We start from the raw sequence: 19,072 nt of genomic DNA, 5'->3' as shown, positions 1-19,072 counted from the left end.
TCCCTTTTGATTCTTCTTTACCTCAGCTATCTCATGCTTCCTTTTTGCATTCCTGATCTAGGTATGCTCCTCAATCACCTCAATGTAACTTCTATCAATGAGGCTCTCATTCTCCCCAAAGGTCCTGAGGTCATCCAATTACAGCTCCAGATCCCACACTCGGTCAGTCAGGAGCTTCAGCTGGCCACACTTCCCACAGGCATAGTCCTCTGGGACTCTGGAGGTCTTGGTGCAGGAGGTGCACTAACTGCCATCTCTACTGTATAAAGGACAAGGGAGAGTCACACACAAAAACAACTTTACTCTATCTTGTCATCACCGTCAGCTCAACCTCACAAGCCAATTCCCCAGCGGCTACTCTCAATAAAGCCTCTAACGAGCCAAGGCCTCAGTACTTATCCTCAACAAAGCACTCTGCTTCAAATCACACCTTCTCCCAAGATGGCCGCTCTCAATGGTGCCTGCCTACATTTTATACACCTCTAGGACCAGTCTCCCCCAAACACCAATGGCTGCTTTTTATATCTCCCACATTGCTTCTCCTCTCAACTGTGCTGTTTCACATTTGTTTAATGTTAAGAAATAAATGTTATCAGTGTGTCCAATAAACCCGTTACAAGTAATTAATTACAGGAACAGAAATTACTCAATCCTAAACTTCCATTTCCAAAGTAGTTGGTGGTATGTGAGAAAGCCTGTGTTATCTTTTCCTTTCCATTGGGATTTGCCTTTGATATTTGCCCAGACATATTCAATTAACATGTTTTTTTAGGTTTAGGTTAGGCGTCAGATAGCACAATGGGCTAAGAGTTCGGCTGGCGACCGGAAGGTAGCCGGTTCAAATCCCGCTTGGAGTGCATACTGTCGTTGTGTCCTTGGGCAAGACACTTCACCCACCTTTGCCTGTAATGGAATGTAATTACGGCGGCAGGCGCGGGCACACCGCGACGCCCTGTGTCTCCCTTTCAAGGGAGATGCTAAAAATGCATTTCGTTGTCTCTGTACTGTACACTGACAATGACAATAAATTGAATCATTTCATTTCATTTCATTTTTTCCTGAAGACCTCTAATCTTAGCTCAGTTTTGGTCATTGTGATTTTGAAATGAATGCTTCATCTTCCGAATGAGGGGAGTGTGCAAAATGGGAAAAGCCATGCTTGAAAATTTGATTTCTCTCATGACAATCTAGTTTAACCACATATAGAGTAACCAATGGAAATTAGTTATTAGAATAACAATCTTGACAAAGGAGTGTTTCATTAAATCGCTTCATAAAAACTGAGAGAATATTCAATATCTTAGTAATGTTATCCTGCAGTTCCATATTAATAATCTCCCTCTTTGATATGAATTATACAGGCATACTCCTAATCTTTGTATTTTGTTCATTAATGCCAATTAATGTCACACTTAATAACAATTTTAAAGGAACAAAGGCAGACTTTTTAAATTTAGTTTAGTTTATTATTGTCACATGGACTGAGATATAATGAAACACCTTTGTGTGTGTGCTATTTAGTGAAAGAAAGGACTACACATGAATACAATCAAGCCGTCCACAGTGCACAGAAAAAGGATAAAGGTACAACATGTTGTTCAAGATTTAACATTGAGGTCAGATAAAATCTGATTAATGATAGTTGAAAGGTCTCCAGTGAGGGAGATGCGAGGTCAGGAGTACACTCCTGCTGATGAGAGGACCAGTCAGTTGTCTGATAAGAGCTGGGAAGAAACTATCCCTGAATCTAGAGGTATGCATTTTCAGCGGGCCAGGCAGCATCTGCACCCATCTCCACCCATCTGCCAATCCAACCTCCCCTCCTCACCTGTACCACTTATCACTTTCCCCACACCTCTTTTCCAGCTTCCCACCCTCCCCTTGTTGCAATCAATCTAAAGAAGGATCCTGACCCAAAATATCATCCGTCCATTCCCTCCAGAGATGCTGCCTGACCCACTGAGTTAATACAGAACTTTGTGTTTTGGTGAACTCGCAATGGCCTGGTTATTAACCTAATCCCTTTTCCCTGTGTGTTTCTAACGGATAACCATTTTATTGAACACTGAAGGGTTGAACACCTTCGCTCAGTCCGCCTGAACCTACCTGATCTCCCGGTTGCTAAACACTCTAATTCTCCTTCCCATTCCTACACTGACCTTTCTGTCCTTGGCCTCCTCCATTGTCAGAGTGAAGGGCCTGTCCCACTTGGGCGACATAATCCGCGAGTTTGCCCTTGACTCGTACTCACAGCATGGTTGACACGAGGTCGTAGGAGGTCTTTGTAACTCTCCTTCATGCTTGAGAGTGGTCGCCGTGTGCTTGAGAGTGGTCGCCGTGTACTCGAGGCCTCAGCTAGGTCACAGCGTTTTTTTCAATATGTTAAAAAATGCCCGCGAGTAAAAAAAAGTCGCCATGGAAAAAAACGATACTTTTTTTACTCGTAGATTTAGTTGTAGTAGGTCATAGTAGGTCTGCATGTTAGTCGTAGGTAATCGAGAGTAGTCGAAGGTAGTTGAAGGTAGTCGTAGATAGTCTTCATCATAGTCGAAGGGAGGTCGAAGGAGATCGAAGGAGGTCGTCTTCACTCTCCACTATTCGGTGTCCAATTTTCCCAAAGCTAGTCGTAGCTAGTCATAGCTAGTCTTCAACATAGTCGAAGGAGGTCGAAGGAGGTCTTCTACATAGTCGAAGGAGGTCTTCAACATGTCATTTTTTCAGACTCTTCTAAACTTGCCAATTAGGTCGTCCAAGTGGGACAGCCCCTTGAGGCTAAATGCAAATAGAACAGCACCTCATAGTTTGCTTAGGCAGCTTACAGCCCAGTGTTATGAATATTGATTTATCTAACTTCAAGTAACCTCGACATTCCCTCTCCCTCTATCCCTCCACCACCCAAATCACACCAGCTTCTCGATTTCACCCAACAAACAGCTAACAAGCCTGTTTCCTTTATCATTGTTACTTTTTTGCATATCTTTCATTCATTGTTCTTTGTCTCTCTACATCTACATCATCGTCCTTATCTCTCGTTTCCCTTATCCATAACTTGTCTGAAGAAGGGTCAGACCCGAAACGTCACCCATTCCTTCTCACCAGAGATGCTGCCTGTCCCGCTGAGTTACTCCAGTGTTTGTGTCTATATTCAGTTTACTTCCTGGCTCCTGACACTTCCCGCTATTTCCCAATCAACAATGAAGCTGAAAGTAACTTTAAAAGCTTGTTTATTTCTAATTACAATGAAAATTGAAAAAAACCATAAAGGTTCCCACTGATCACAGCCATGGATAAATAAACAATTAGTAAAGGGCCTGTCCCACTTGCGTGTCCTTGGCACGCAAATTACACGACCTTGTTGTCGCGTTGAGGCGCATGGACATCGTGTGGCCATGCGGGGCCGGTCCCACTGAGAAGCACGGAGGGGTATGGAATTGCGCGCGACATCGCACGGGGCTCCAAAATTTTTGTAGCAAACAAAATCTTCGCGCGCCAACGGCCTGTCGCGTAAATGACGGCCAAAGTGGGACAGGCCCAAGACTCTGGTGCAACGCAACGTCTCACCTCCAACAGCAGCAGAAGCAGGCAAGCGATCACCGAGCTCGGCCTGGGGCTCACGGCCGTTGCGGTCCGGATCCGCCCCCACTTCTACTCCCAGAGCGGGGCCAAGAAAATTGAAGATAGACACAAAATGCTGGAGTAACTCAGTGGGACCGGCAGCATCTCTGGAGAGAAGGAATGGATGACGTTTCGGGTCAAGACCCTTCTTTCAGACTGAAAAAGAGTCTCGACACGAAACGTCACCCATTCCTTCTCTCCAGAGATGCTACTGATCCCGCTGAGTTACTCCGCCATTTTGTGTCCATCTTCAAATATGTCACGCACTCTAGACGGCTGTACTGGGGCATGAAATCGCGCGGGACCTTCACGGTACCGTTGCGCCTCAACGCGACCACGAGATCACGTAATTAGCATGCCAAGGGCACGTAAGTGGGACAGGGGCTTAAGGATGAAGAATGAGGCAAGAGATTTAAAATTCCAAATTGCATCGGGAAGTAAGACTGAATTGAAATTTGTTAATTGACCTAAGTGAGAGAAAGTAAGCAAACAGAGCTAGATTAAAGGAATAAAATGTATAAAATAACTGTAGATTATCAGAAGTTCTTTTCCAGCCCACCCTTCCCCTATTACAATCAGTCTAATGAAGGGTCCTGACCCAAAACATCACCTGTTCCTTCTGGAGAGGGTTCTTGGTTAAATTACCAAGGGGAATGATCCAAGAGGCTTGACAATTCAGGGACCTGGGGTCACATTCTGTTGCTGCAATGATGGAGTTTATATTCAGTTAATAAATGTGGAACTGCATTAAACAAAATGTAGAATGTAGTAATGTGGATACACGTCGAACTGCAATAAAAAAATAACTAGTCACCAGTAGTAATGGCTACAAAATAACACAGGATTATTATAAAAACCTACCTAATTCACCAATATCTTTCAGTGTAGAATATCTGCCATGGTTACCTGGTCTGGCCAATATAGAACTCCAACCCAGAGTAAGGTTTGACTCTAATGAATAATGCTATACATCGACATTTTGGGATAGGTAACATACGTTGACTCGGTTAGTGTTGTCAGCATCTTGAAAAATTAAATACATTTTTTAAATGCCCTTATTGATCTGCTGTCTATAATCATAAACTATGTGGACATAGAGGGAAGTGAATTCCTCCTGCTTCTGGTATAGAAGGTGAAGGGCCTAAATGCTAGGGTGTTGTCCATCATCTATGGAAGAATCTATGTAGAGTCAGAGGCATCGCGATCTGTGGGGGAGCTTGCGGACCTCTCATAGAAACATAGAAACATAGAAATTAGGTGCAGGAGTAGGCCATTCGGCCCTTCGAGTTTGCACCGCCATTCAATATGATCAGATCATGAACTCAGTATCCTGTACCTGCCTTCTCTCCATACCCTCTGATCCCCTTAGCCACAGCCACATCTAACTCCCTCTTAAATATAGCCTATGAACTGGCCTCGACTACCCTCTGCGGCAGAGAGTTCCAGAGATTCACCACTCTCTGTGAAAAAAGTTCTTCTCATCTCATTTTAAAGGATCTACTAGTCTTGGGCAGAGAGATGAGAGGCAGTCAGCCTTCAATAAAATGAAAACGGGAAACTGTGAGATGATATAAGTATCTCTAGATTCAGGAGTGCTACAAATATAAAAGTTCAAGATCATGCTCACCAATTGGCAAAATGGTCACTGCACTTGGTGTGCAGTTGTGAATGTCTTTGTGAATGTGTGAGCTTGCTAATATTTAGGAAACAGAATAGTTTCATACGTACTCTGTGAGGGTGGGGCATCCTGCTGTGAGCCCTTCACCTCCTCTCTCTTCTGGCAGCTTTTCCTGCAAGAAAGGATTTTGACCCGAAACGTCACCCATTCCTTCTCTCCAGAGATGCTGCCTGTCCCTCTGAGTTACTCCAGCTTTTTGTGCGTATCTTAGCTTTTCCTGCTCTATCTCCCCCCTGCTTTTTACCCCAGTCATGCTACGCCAAGAGGAGAATACATACCAGGGCACAGCGTTGTACATAATCCTGAGATATGCAGAACTTCCGACAGCCCTGGAAATAATAGCAACCTGCAGAAACTCCAAAAAGTTAATACTGATTAACCAGCATGTAATGGGTGATGGCCAATGGTGCTGGTTTCTCCTCTGCCACATATGTTCATGGTTCTTCCTGGAGTTTAGTTTAGAGATACAGCATTGAACCAGGCCCTTCGGCCCACCGAGTCCACACTGACCAGCTATCCTCAGACACTGGCGCTATCCTACACACTAGGGACAATTTACAATCTTTACCAAAGCCAATTAACCTACAAACCTGTACGTTTTTGGAATGTAGGAGGAAACCAGAGCAGCTGGGGAAAACCCATGCAGTCACGGGGAGAACGTACAAACTCGTACAGACAGCACCCGTAATCGGGATCGAACGTGGGTCTGTAAGGCAGCAACTCTACCGCTGCATTCCAGAGCCACCCCAAATATGAGTGGACTCTGTGAATGTGACAGAGAATCTTAGCTGCAGCATTGCGCACCAACACCGCAGTACTAGACTTGAAAACAGCATTGAAACCACTAAAGGCCATGGTCAGTCAGGTCCACATACTCCCCATGTTCAGTGTGCACCAGCGGTCTTCTCATACGCCTATAACTCGTTCACCGTCCCCCTGCTTTCACTTCCACATTCTCTCCGGAAGTGTCACCACACACCTACTGTCACTCTCAGGCTCTCTCCAGATGTTTCAGTGTGCAACTACCATCACATTCACTGTCCTTCCAGATGTTCGCTGTCACTTATATTTGTGACAGCTGCTCACTGTGCATATCCAACACACTCTCAGCAGGTGTAACTGAGCAATGATATTTGCCATGTATCATTTCTATTCCACTTTTCCAGGCATTAATTTGTAATTTAAATGATAAAGTAACTGGAACGCTCCATCTTTCATTGAGAAATATCACAACTGTGTGTTCATTCAAAACAAATTATTTTATTTTTCCCCAAAGTTGCTAGTACTATGCTAATTTTATTATTTAGCCTATGGTCTGTATGCTAATATTTCTTTGTTGCAGAAATTCGTACTTAATAGCTGCTTTTTGTTTAATAATCATTTTATCAAGCCAATTTTGCCTTTAATATAGTTAAAAAGGTCTAATTTATGTAACGAATGTTCATTATAATAATGTATTTTTAGCTAAGTGCATTAATTCATGTTCAAATGGCATGAGGACATTAAAGTGAATGGTTTGTTGTTCTCCCATGTGTGCTGTTAAATGTACTGGTGGCATGGTTGAGGGTGAGTGTCTATTTAGTTGATGGAGGGCAAACATTGATATTTTATATTTCACAAGTATAAATCAGCATAAACATAGTGATGGTCTCATGTAGAAATTGGTGACAATTTTTTTGGATGTTTAATTGTGAAATGTCAATGCTTTAAAAAAAATGCAATTAACTGGGTTGTGCTGGGTTTTTTTTTTTAGCTCTGGGGCTATTGTTTAATAAGGGTGAGTGCCTATTTTAATGTTAATTGATCTGATCTCATAAATTTCAACCTGCTTTGTGCATTTGACCATGTAATCTGTTCCTAATGCAACTATGTAAATTTGCCATGTGAGCCGCAGGGTCAAAAACACAGAACTATACCAAACAGAGGCTCTTCAGCCCACATTGTCTATGTTGACCAAGTTATCGAGTTAGTCCCATTTGCTTGCATTTGACCTATAGCCTTTTAAACTCTTCCTCTCCATATATATCTATCCAAATGTCTTTCAAAAGATGTAATTGTATCAATTTCTATAGCGTTCATTTTATCCATGCCCCTCAGGATCTTTTACACCTCAATAAGTTACCCCTCAGTTTTTTATGCTCTAACGAAAAGCCCAACAAAAAGTGCCAGCCTATCCGACCTCTCCCTCTAACTAAAGCCCACCAACTCAGATGAAATTATTGTGAATCTCTTCAATACCTTTTCCAACTTAATGACATCCTATCTATCACTGAGTGACCAGAACTGCGCACAGCACGCCAAGAATGGTCTCACCATTGTACAGTTGCTTCATGATGGCCCAACGTATGCACTCAGTACACTTCAAAAATGAAAGGAAACATGCCAAATGCCTTCTTCACCACAGGATCCACCTGATTCACCACGTTTAGAGAACCATAAGCCCATATTCCCAGATCTTTCTATTCTGCCAAACTCTCCAGGGTTCTACCATTTACTGTGCAAGTTCTGCCCTGGTTTGATATGTCAAAGTGCAACACCTCATTCACGTAAGAGTTAAATTCCATTTGCCATTCCTTGGCCCAACTTCCCAACTGATCTAAATTTACCTGTTGTAAACTTAGATATCCTTCCTCACTGTTCACTATACCACCAATTTTGGTGGCATCGGCAAATTTACTGACAGTGTTGTAAACCAGCACCTACAGTTCCCTGTCTCTCCAAGGACTGTGGAATAATTGTCACTAGGAGAGATTAAAACGCAAAAGAGTTGAAAGGAACAATGAGCCAAATCAGGTAGCAAAAGCTGGAATGCCGATGATGTAAATGGGAAAAAAAAGTACCATTGATAGGAGCTGCTTTCTCAAATAATGGGAGCAGTAGTTAAGATTAAAAATATTTGAATTTAATATTAAGCTGGAAAGTTGTAATGTGCCTGATCAAAAGTTGAGATGTAATAATCAGCCTTTAAGAATCAATTGGACAGTTTGGAGGGTCAAAGTCAGAGAGGGCAGAAGATTAAAGTGATAAACAAACAGGGGTTCAGGTCATACTTGTGGAATGAATGGGCCCATCTTGTGTAGTGATGGGATTTGGATCTGCTTCGACTCGGCAAGACTGCAGATTAACACAATTGAAAAAAGAGCTGGAGGCAACATGAGAAATAAAAACCCAAGAATATTACCATGAATTATCTTGAGTGGAATTGTGCCATCTGTAGCAACATTAGATGTTGATTCAATAGTAATTTTCTGAAAAAAGACTCCATGAAAAGGACAATCTGGATTATGGTGAATGACCAAGGGGATGGAATATCTGCTTTTCCAAGGGCTCTTATCAATGCCTAGACTAAATTCCTGAGCTGCACCATGGTTTAGCAAAACAGAAAAGAGCCATAATTGAGGTCATGAAGAAATGATAAACCAATTTTCTTGGAGGTGCCTCACAATGTTCATGCACACACAGCGCGAGAGAGAAATGAGGAAGCTATAGACTTCCAAGGATTGCCTTTTACTTGAGAAGATACAAAGTGCAGAAGTAACTCAGCGGGTCAGCCAGCATCTCTTTAGAACACGGATAGGTGACGTTTCGGGTCGAGACCCTTCTTCAGGCTGATTGTGGGAGGGGATGGGGAAGAAACTGGAAGAGAAGAGAGGAAGGACAAAGCATTGCAGGTGATCGGCCGACAAAGATGTGGAACATTATTTGATAGGCAGATGGTTGGACAAATGCCAGAGATGAAGGTGTGGGACAAAAGGGCTGAAGAATTGCAAATTGTGAAGCAAAAGATAGGAATGTACGTGGAAGGGGATGGAGATATGAGAAATAGGCGTGAGTCTATTGGGGAGAAGCAGGCTTGTTTTTTACTTTTTTTTTAAATTCAGTGATTTCCATGTCTTTTTATTGTTTTATCAGTGTTTTTTATCTAGGTTTTATATCCACAGTAGTTCCCTTGCTCAGTGAGGCACATAGATGTCTATAAATGGGAAACCTTTCAAGAATGAGCCCAGTAATAAAAATTTGATTATTTGTTCCTCCTTCTATGATCATAGGCGTAGAAAATCAGTCTTGTGTAAATGGATATCTCACTTGATTCTTGCCAGCATGGACGCTGCAGGATAATTACTGCAGGTTGCTTTTATTTGAGGTAAAATGTCTGCAAAGGTGAGTCACAGGTGCATGGATGAGAAACAACAAATAGTAGTATCAGTGGAAGAACACAATCTTCCTCTGCTGTGGTTCCTTTGCCTTCATTCATCACTCTGCTTCAGAAACTGTGACAGTGTGTATACACTGGACAAGTTGTGCCCTGCTGCAGCCTCCATGATGCAAGAAAGGAGATAGAAATGCAAGTCATCCTGACTGACACATCAGTTACATACTTGGCAGATGTTGTCAGTACATTTTCTGGCTTAGCTGGAAAGTAGTGGTGACAGGAACATGAAGAGTGTGGGTGACCTTGACTGCTATTAACAGTTAGTCTTTATGGTGCTGGCATGCTTTTAGCAAGTCCAGCAAGTTCTATATCTGGCACCTTGCTGACCCATTGCACCTGAAGCTCCTTCTCATTCCGTTAGTGAAACATGGCCATTCCGAGGTTGTTGGTGTAATTGGTAATTTAATGATTGGTGTGATCACAATGTCTATGGTCCCTCCTCATTATACTGACTGACATCTTTCATCTCTCCATCCTCAGCCTTTCAGCACCTTCTCGGAAAGGCTAAGAAACTGGCAATGATAGATGTTAGATAGACACAAAATGCTGGAGTAACTCAGCGGGACAGACAGGCAGCATCTCTGGAGAGAAGCAATGAGTGACGTTTCGGGTCGAGACTCCAGAGATGCTGCCTGTCTCACTGAGTTACACCAGCATTCTGTGTTTTTCTTCGGTTTAAACCAGCATCTGCAGTTCCTTCCTACACAATGATAAATGTTATTCAGACATTAAAAACAACGGGTCTTCGTCAAATTATATTTGGATACTATGTGTATTCTGATTTGTCATAAAAGTTTGTGTACGATTAAAAAATACAATACAAAGTGCTGGAGTAACTCAGCGGTATAGACAGCATCTCTGGAGAACATGGATAAGTGATATTTTAAGTCGGGTCTAGGACTTGGCAACATTGTTTTTGTTCTTTACACACACTATCTATATTACTAAAAGTCTGATCTTTGACCACTTCCTGTTGTGCTGTATATTGGTCTGCACTTGGTCTAATATATATATAGATATAGATATAGATATAGATATAGAGAGATAGAGAGATAGAGAGATAGAGAGATAGATAGATAGATAGATAGAGAGATAGATAGATAGATAGATAGATAGATAGATAGATAATCATCAATCCTTTTCTTAACCTTAGCCAACATTGGAGAACTTCAGCGCTTTAAAGGTTTGAAAGATCGAAAGGATTAGTTTTACCTTCTGATTTTCAACCTAATGTGTTTTCAGCTGAGATTGTTCAATCATATTGACGGTGAATAACATTTAGCCAATTTAAATGGGAATTAAACACCACTTAGTTTTGTAAAGACAAAAATTATAGTTTGATTTAAAAAAAGCCAGAAAATTATACATTTCCTGACAATAATAGTGGAGAGCAATGCTAATATCACTGAAAACTTCTCATGGATATTATGCCTCATCTCTTTCTGGAAATGTAGCATATGCTTATTTTCATTCCCGATTGACACACAAAGCAAACAACATGATTTCAGCCAGAAAGTTGTGCTTTCCACATGCTGCAATATTTTTAGGGATAATTTAGATGTCTTACTGCGATAATAAACATATTGTATGAGAGAGATAATGGTTATTAATCCACTAGCAGATGCCTTGGCTCAAAAGCAGACACCATTTCATGGCTCCTGTTCGTCCATTTTATTTCAGTCAATTGGCCAAAGACAAAGGGGAACTTGATTTCATTACAAATGATGTGATGGAGAATTGAGACTGATGGAAGTTCAATTTTCTGTGAATTGTGCCAAAGTTTGCAGTCATTGGCGAGTCACCCTGCAAAACCCATGAGAAGAGTTGGAGCTGCGTGTGTGTGTGTGCGTTTCTCATGGTGGGAAGGTGCCAGGAGAATCTGGCTCTGTCCTCTCTTGACAGGGTTTATAAAGTGTCATTGCATGGTGGCCAGAACAAACTGTACCAACAAAACAGCTGAAGAAGACGTTGACAGCCAGCTCTGACATAGCTCTCTGGTTTTGTTGGCTGACAAAATATTAATGACATTCAGCGACTTTCACAATCCACTTTCATAATAAACCTGCCAAACTATTGGAAATGTAATAAAAAAGACAATGCATTTTAAAACATTAAAAACACTTGTATTCAAAAAGGTGAAATTTTACTTACCTTAGATCAGCTAGAGAAATGGGCAGAGAAACGGCAGATTAATCTGAGCAAGTGTGAGTTGCTGTGTATTGGGAGGTCAGATGTAATGGAAAAGTATTTAGTTACTGGCAAGACCCTGAACAACATTGATGTATAGAGGATCTTTGGGTTAATGTCCATAGCTTCCTCAAAGTGGCAACACAAGTAGATGGAGTTGTGGAAAAGAGAATTATTTAACTGCCTTCATTGGTCGGGGCATTGAACTGCATTGAACCAGGGCATATAAGGATAAGGATACAGCTGTGTAAGACTTTGCAGAATTGTGTGCAGTTCTGGTCCTCCTATTACAGGAAGGATGTGGAGGCTTTGGAAAGGGTGCAGAGGAGATTTACCATAATGATGCAAAGTTTACAGAAGATGTGTGGGGAAACCTTTTACGTAAAGAGTGGTGGCTGCCTAGTAAACAATGAATGATGCAAAGTTTACAGTAGTGTTGTGAGGCAGATATGATAGTGGCAATTAGGTTTTTCAGAAGGAAATGGAGGGATATGGATCACTTGCAGGCAGAGGATATTAGTTTAACTTGTGCTTGGCATGGATATTGTGGGCTGAAGGGCCTGTTTGTGGGCTGTAGTGTTCTATGGAGCGAAGGAATGGTTGATGTTTCGATTCGAGATCCTTGCATTCATTCCCTCCACTGAAATGAGTGAGGACACTGTCTGTCCTCTTGTGGGTGCCCCATTAAATTGGAATAGGACTTGCTGCAATCAAACTTTCTTGTTCGATGAAGAATCCAGCATTGGGAAAATTACGTGTAGGAAGGAACTGCAGATGTTAGTTTGAACTGAAGATAGACACAAAATGCTGGAGTAACTTGGTGGGACAGGCAGCATCTCTGGAGAGAAGGAAGAGGTGATATTTCAGGTCGAGACCGTTCTTCAGACTCATGTCAGGGGAGAGGGAGATACATAGATAAGGAGTGGAGTGTGAAAATAGGACAAAGGGAATGCAAATCAAGGAAAAATGTAGAATAGATCACTGATAGCTGGAATAAGTTAACAACAAAGAAAACAGAGAGAAATATATAGTTGGAGACAGTCGGAGAAATGGGAAAGGGAGGGGATGGAGAGAGAGGGAAAGCAAGGGTTACTTGAAGTTAGAGAATTCAATATTCATACCAATGTGGTGTAAGCTGCCCAAGCAAAATGTGAGATGCTGTTCCTCCAATTTGCGCTAGGCCTCACTCTGACAATGGAGGAGGCCCAGGACAGATAGGTCAGTGTGGGAATGGGAGGGGGAGTTAAAATGTTTAGCAACAATGTATGTGAGCACTGCCAGAGCTGTCCACATCCCAAATATGGATTTAAAAAATCATTAATAGTGACTACATCATTGGGATACTGACTATTAATCGCCCAGGCTTGCATCTGACCAGGATGCATCACTCATGGTCAGTCGTGACCGAGGGGGGCCTACTCCTACATTGGGACACTGCCAGTCACACAGGAACCTCTAAGTTGCCAACAGTTATGTGGGAGATATAAATGGGAAATTGTGAAGGGCTTCTTGGGAAACTACCAACAGCCCCCTGCAGAATCAGGGTCTTAATGTATTATGTATCTCCGACATTTTCTATTTGTATTTCAGATTTCCAAACACTTTAGCATTTCTTATTTTTACTTTAAATGTTTAAGTGGAAGAAAGGTAGACATTATTTGTGAAATCTAAGATTTAAAAAATGTAATTAATCCATCAATGTAATAATCTCACATAAACAACAATAATGCCAGAAGCTTCAATTCAGCAGCTGTTTTAATAATAATACATTTTATTTTCGGGCACCTTTCAAAGTCTCAAGGACACCTTACAAAAATTAACAGAAGGGAAAAAAAACATATAGTCGGAGAAAAATAAATAATAAGGACATCATCAATACACAAACTAAAGATAGAAATCGCTCCGAAGACACAAAATCAAAAAATCAAAAAAACACAATGTGAAGAGAGAGCAGCGGCAGCTAAAGCGCGCCAGCGTCCACTCTCCCTTCCGACAGCCATCTTGGACACAGACTAACATGTTAACTTACACACAGAAAAATCATCCCCCCCCACAATGGTTACCACTGTGGGAAGGCACAAAGTCCAGTCCCCATCCCCAGTTCACCCAAAGTCAGGCCTATTGAGGCCATCACTATTGCCTCTATGGAGGCCCGATGTTCCTGGCCGTTCTGGCTGGGTGCTGTTGCCCCGGCGTCGGGAGAGTCCTCACAGCGACTGGGCCACCTGGAACGGCCGCTTCCTAGCAGGGGATTGTCGGCTACCGAAGCCGACAGGGCCGCGCCGGGTTGGAGCTCCCAGGCTCCCGATGTTAAAGTCGGCGCCGCCCGCTCCGCTCCGCAGACCCGCAGCCCGGAGGTGTTGATCTCGGCGGTCACAGCTCACCGGAGCTCCAGCGTGTTGATCCAGCGCGGCGACCCAGGCAAGGCATCGCCCGCTCCGCTCCGTGATAGCGCTCCAGCGCTGTGCCACCACCGAAGCCGAGGTGCTGGGCGGTCCCCGCCAGGAAATGGCACTCCACGCCCGCTGGTAGGCCATGAGGACAGGTCGACGGGCAGCCTGGAGAAATAAGCTGCCTCACCGACCAGGTAGGGACCTAGAAGTAAAATTGCCTCCTTCCCCCCACATTAAAAAGTCCATTTCTCTAACAAACGAAGAACGAGACTTACTGAAAACTTTTTTAAAAAATGAATTAAACGGACGGCTGCTGGTTAGCAGCCATTCCCCAAGATGGCTCCTCCTCCAACCACAAAGCACCTTTGTGCTTGGCAGATTGGTATTGAACTGATGGTGTCTCTTAATTAGCACATGGAGTAATGTCAGGATTCTAGCATGATGTGGAGAGTTGTTCCAATGTATCGGGATGTCCAAGGATATTCCAACATTGGGAATATGCCAGAGGACATGAGAGAATCATCTCCCAGCATGTTGGTTTTATGTTTCCCTGCAGTCTGGGTTATAATTGTTCCATTAATAGTCAGCTTGCAAGTTATGACAATTGCAGATTCAGATTAATTTATTGTCATATGCACTAGGGTGTAATGAAATGCCTGTTCACATGAAGCTCAAAGAATAAGCAGCATACATACAGTAATGATGAATACAGTAAACCATTGTTTTAATGTACCCCTTTATAACGGATTTTGCTTTTAGTGGAAGGACCTGCCGACCCATTCCTGGCTCACACCATCACCCCAGCTTGTACCATCTCCCCGGCCGCTTTGAGCCCTGGTTTCCGACGCCACTCCTGACTGGCAAGGTGCACCAGCGAGCCGTTTTTCACCCACTGCAAGGTCTGTAGGGTCTCCAGTGCAGGGAGAGGCGGCGCGACTCTGGTCAGCAGCGGCCTCTGCAGCCTGTCCGCGTTTTTATTATTTTTTGTCTATGTTTATATGTAGTTTTTGTTATTTTATGTTGGGATGTGTGTGTGGGGGGGTGGGTTGGGAGGGAGGGGGAAACTTTTAAATCTCTCCCTGCACTGGAGACCCGACCTTTTCTCGTCGGGTCTCAGTTGTCGTTGGGGCTGCAACGAGGAGCGGCCTCCAACAGAAGAAGCCGGGGACTCTGGTGCCGACTCACCTCACCGTCGCGGAGCTGGCCGAGACCGGAGCGGGTGGAGCGGTGGAGGAGCGCTGCCGCTGCCGCTGCTGATGCGGAGGCTGCTACTGCGGGTCTGCGGACGGCGGCACCTGGGAGCCCGCGGATCCCTGGAGGGAGACCGCTTTTCAGGGCTCCTGCAACGGCGACTTCTCCCGCCCGAGTTGTGGGGTCGAAGAGCTCCTGGAGCGGGGCCTACATCACTGCCCCGCGCGGCTTGGAATGGCCGCGGGACTCTGCGAGCGCACGCCGGGGTCTCTAACACCAAGACCCGGTGTGCGACCTCGCACCACCCGGCGTGGCTTTAATGGCCGCGGGACAATCACCATCGCCAGCCGGGGGCTTTGACTTTGACTCTGACATCGGGGGGGGGGAGAGTGCAGTGGAGAGATAAGTTTTTTGGCCTTCCATCACAGCTATGTGATGGATGTTTATTTGAAATGTAAATTATGTTGTGTCTGGGGTCTATTTGTGTGTAATGTATGGCTGCAGAAACGGCATTTCATTTGGACCTCCAGGGGTCCAAATGACAATTAAATAGACTATTGACTATTGACTATTGTTGACATGGCTGTTGTTGCGGCTCATGTTGTAGTCCCTGGAGACAGCAATTTCTTCACCCGCTGGTACTAACAGAATGCACATAGTCACCATGAGGCTCAGTAACCTTCCTCAACACCACCACCATCACCTCCTCTTCCTTCTTCTCTCCCCGAGTCGCCGACATACACCAGCTTGGAAGCGGCGGCAGGTGAGAGGGGAGGTATGGTGACCAAATGCGTCTCATCGGTGGCAGCAGCCTAAAGAAATGCAATGACATATACACAACAACAGAATGGTGCAAGATTGCAGTGCAATCCAAAGTAATGCAAAACAAAAACCAACAATGGAAGAACTGAATGAGGTATCGCTAAGAGTAAGAGTGGAGTATGAGATGTTGAGTGATGGTTACGTTTTTATACATTATGTTGCCATATGTTACATTGCGCTTAAAGTACTTGTGAAAGTAAAAGTTTTATTCATTGATGCAATGTTTCATTTTTGTATTCAATCTGCAACCTGCTTGCTAAAGATCACTCTATAAATATCTATCAAAACGGCTAAGCTACTGCTAGAAAGTTGAGAAATGAAATGTTTTTTCATTGCTTGCAGGAGTTTAACACATTCCATTATCAAACTCACTTCTGGTTTGCAATTAACTAGCTCAATGTAAATCTCAAAAGTTGCCGGCATTGAAATCTTATTAAAAAGGTTCAGGTGGCTGGAAATTGGATTACACCAATTGTTGGTGTGTTATTGCTCATGTTTTTGATGCTCATGCTAAATTGGATCTCCCTTAAAAATAATTGTGAAATTGTCCAAAATATGTGGTTTATCACCAGAAAGAACCAGTCAGAGCATAATCTGTGCACTTCATAGGATTATATTAAGATTGATGCTGTGAGTATCCTGTTGTCCAGCACATGCCAGCCCCCATGGAAAAGAGAATGGATCTGGGGTGTTGGGAGGGAGGAGCTGAGAGAAAGGTTTCTCAGGAGTATTTTATTGCCATATGACCTGAAACGGAACAATGAAATTGTTACTTGCAGCAGGACACCAGAATAAGTAAACATAGTACTCAGTAACCAATATAATAAATGAAATATACTAATATAAAAGAGATATACATGCCTAGGAATTTGAAGGTTTTGACTCTCTCCACCACCATCCCAGCGATGAAGACAGGTTAGTGGAAACTCGTCCTTCCTCTTCCAAAGTCCACAATCAGTTCCTTGGTCTCACTGACGTTGAGCGCAAGCTTATTGTTATGGCACCATATGGCCAATTGATCGATCTCCCTCCTATACTCTGACTCATGGACATCTGTAATTCATCCAACAACGGATATATTGAATTTATTGAAAAAGATATATCCACCTTCTCAAAAATGAGATACATCTTAGGAGGCCAGGAAACCTGGTACATGAAGGAAATGATGGTACAAAGTGACGTAGGTTGGCTCCTCCAGGTGTACTCAATGGAAAGTGCCTGCAGAAATGTCATGCCATCACAAGGTACAGCAAGGTGAATTGTATTACATTAGGACTATATCTCTCTCAAACAATCACACTTAGCCACAGCACATGGACAGTCTTACTTTATCCCTGTCAAATTGAAACTCAATCCACATACTCCATCCGTACCTACCCCACTCCTGATCCTCAAACTACCATTGTCATTACAATATTTACTGAAGCCAATTAACCTACAAACCTGCATGCCTTTGGAATGTGGGAGAAAACCGAAGCATCTGGGGAAAACCCAAACGGTCACAGGGAGAATGTACAAACGCCGTACAGATAGCAATATACAGGGTGAATGTACAAACTCCGTACAGATAGCAATATACAGGGTGAATGCACTGAGTCTTTTGCATGGGGTAGGGAAATCCAAATCCAGAGGACATAATTCCCATGGCCAAACTCCATGAACAGAACTAAATACAACATATAATGAACATAATGGGAAGAAACAGTCGTAACATTTCAATCAATCAATCAATCAATCAACCTTTATTGTCATCTTGCAAGCAACAGTTGTTACAGTGCAAAATGAAAAGACGTTTCCCAGTGAATAGCGGAGCATCGCACATGAAATTTAAACACTTCACACATAATAACACTAAAAACAATCCAGTCCTGGATGGAACAGTATAAATAGTTAAAAGCAGGTAGAAAAAAACACAATGTTAAAATTCAATAAACCAATCATAAAAAATGTCCGGGGCCGCTGATTTGAGTGGCATGCCAGGTGTCCGTGCCAGCCGCAGAGGTCAAGTGAAGAGTGACTGTTTAGCAGCCTCACAGCCTGTGGTAGGAAGCTGTTAGCAGCCTCGTAGACATGCTACGATATCTCTTGCCTGATGGCAGGAATCCAGGTGTGCGTGGAGGGGGTGCAGTTTGTCCTTGGCAATTCTCTGTGCTTTCTTCAGACAGCGGCTCTGGAACAGTTCTTGTACCGAGGGTAGGGAGACGCCAATGATCCTCTCTGCTCCCCTCACTACCCTCTGCAGAGCCTTCCTGTCCGAACAGTTGCAGGTGGAGTACCACGTATTTATGCAGTACGTGAGTACAGACTCCACCGTGCCCCTGTAGAAAGTCCTGAGGATGTTGGTGGGGAGTGAGGCCTGTTTTAGTTTCCTCAGGAAGTGCAGTCGCTGATGGGCCCGTTTGACGGTCCCAGTGGTGTTCCTGGACCAGGTGAGGCTGTCCGTTATTTGCACACCGAGGAACTTTATGCTCTCCACTCTCTCCACTGCAGTGCCACTAATGTTGATTTGATAGGATTTAGCCTTTATAATTATTTCTTTATTCATTGGCACAGCTCAGGAAATCTGAATGCATAGCTTTCTCCAAGCATGAAGATCGTGAGAAATAACTGATGCCAAATAATATTACTTTTCTGTATTATTATACCGAAATGACGATTTATTCTCCTGGCGAGAGCTGGGAGTTTTCTGAATCTGAAGTAAATCCAACCAGAAATACATATTACATGTTTTCTGTGTGTTGCTCAAGGGCAGGTATCTCCAACTGCATTGTTTCACGGGAAGGTTTTACTTGGAAGTGTAACAGAATGGTAAGATCTACCCTTATTTTTTTGCTTTAAAGCCTCTCAATGATTTTCATGTTCCCTACTGCTGAAGAAGAATAGGGGTCAGCCAGTTATTGTCGTACCCATTAAACCATTTCTGACTGATAATCCCCGCAAGAATACATCCTTGTTGAGTGTGTGGGATTGATA

The sequence above is a fragment of the Leucoraja erinacea genome, chromosome 7 (assembly GCF_028641065.1).
Source record: "Leucoraja erinacea ecotype New England chromosome 7, Leri_hhj_1, whole genome shotgun sequence".
NCBI classification, from domain to species: domain Eukaryota; kingdom Metazoa; phylum Chordata; class Chondrichthyes; order Rajiformes; family Rajidae; genus Leucoraja; species Leucoraja erinaceus.
The sequence above is the reverse complement of the archived record's forward strand: the minus strand, read 5'-3'. Positions refer to the sequence as shown.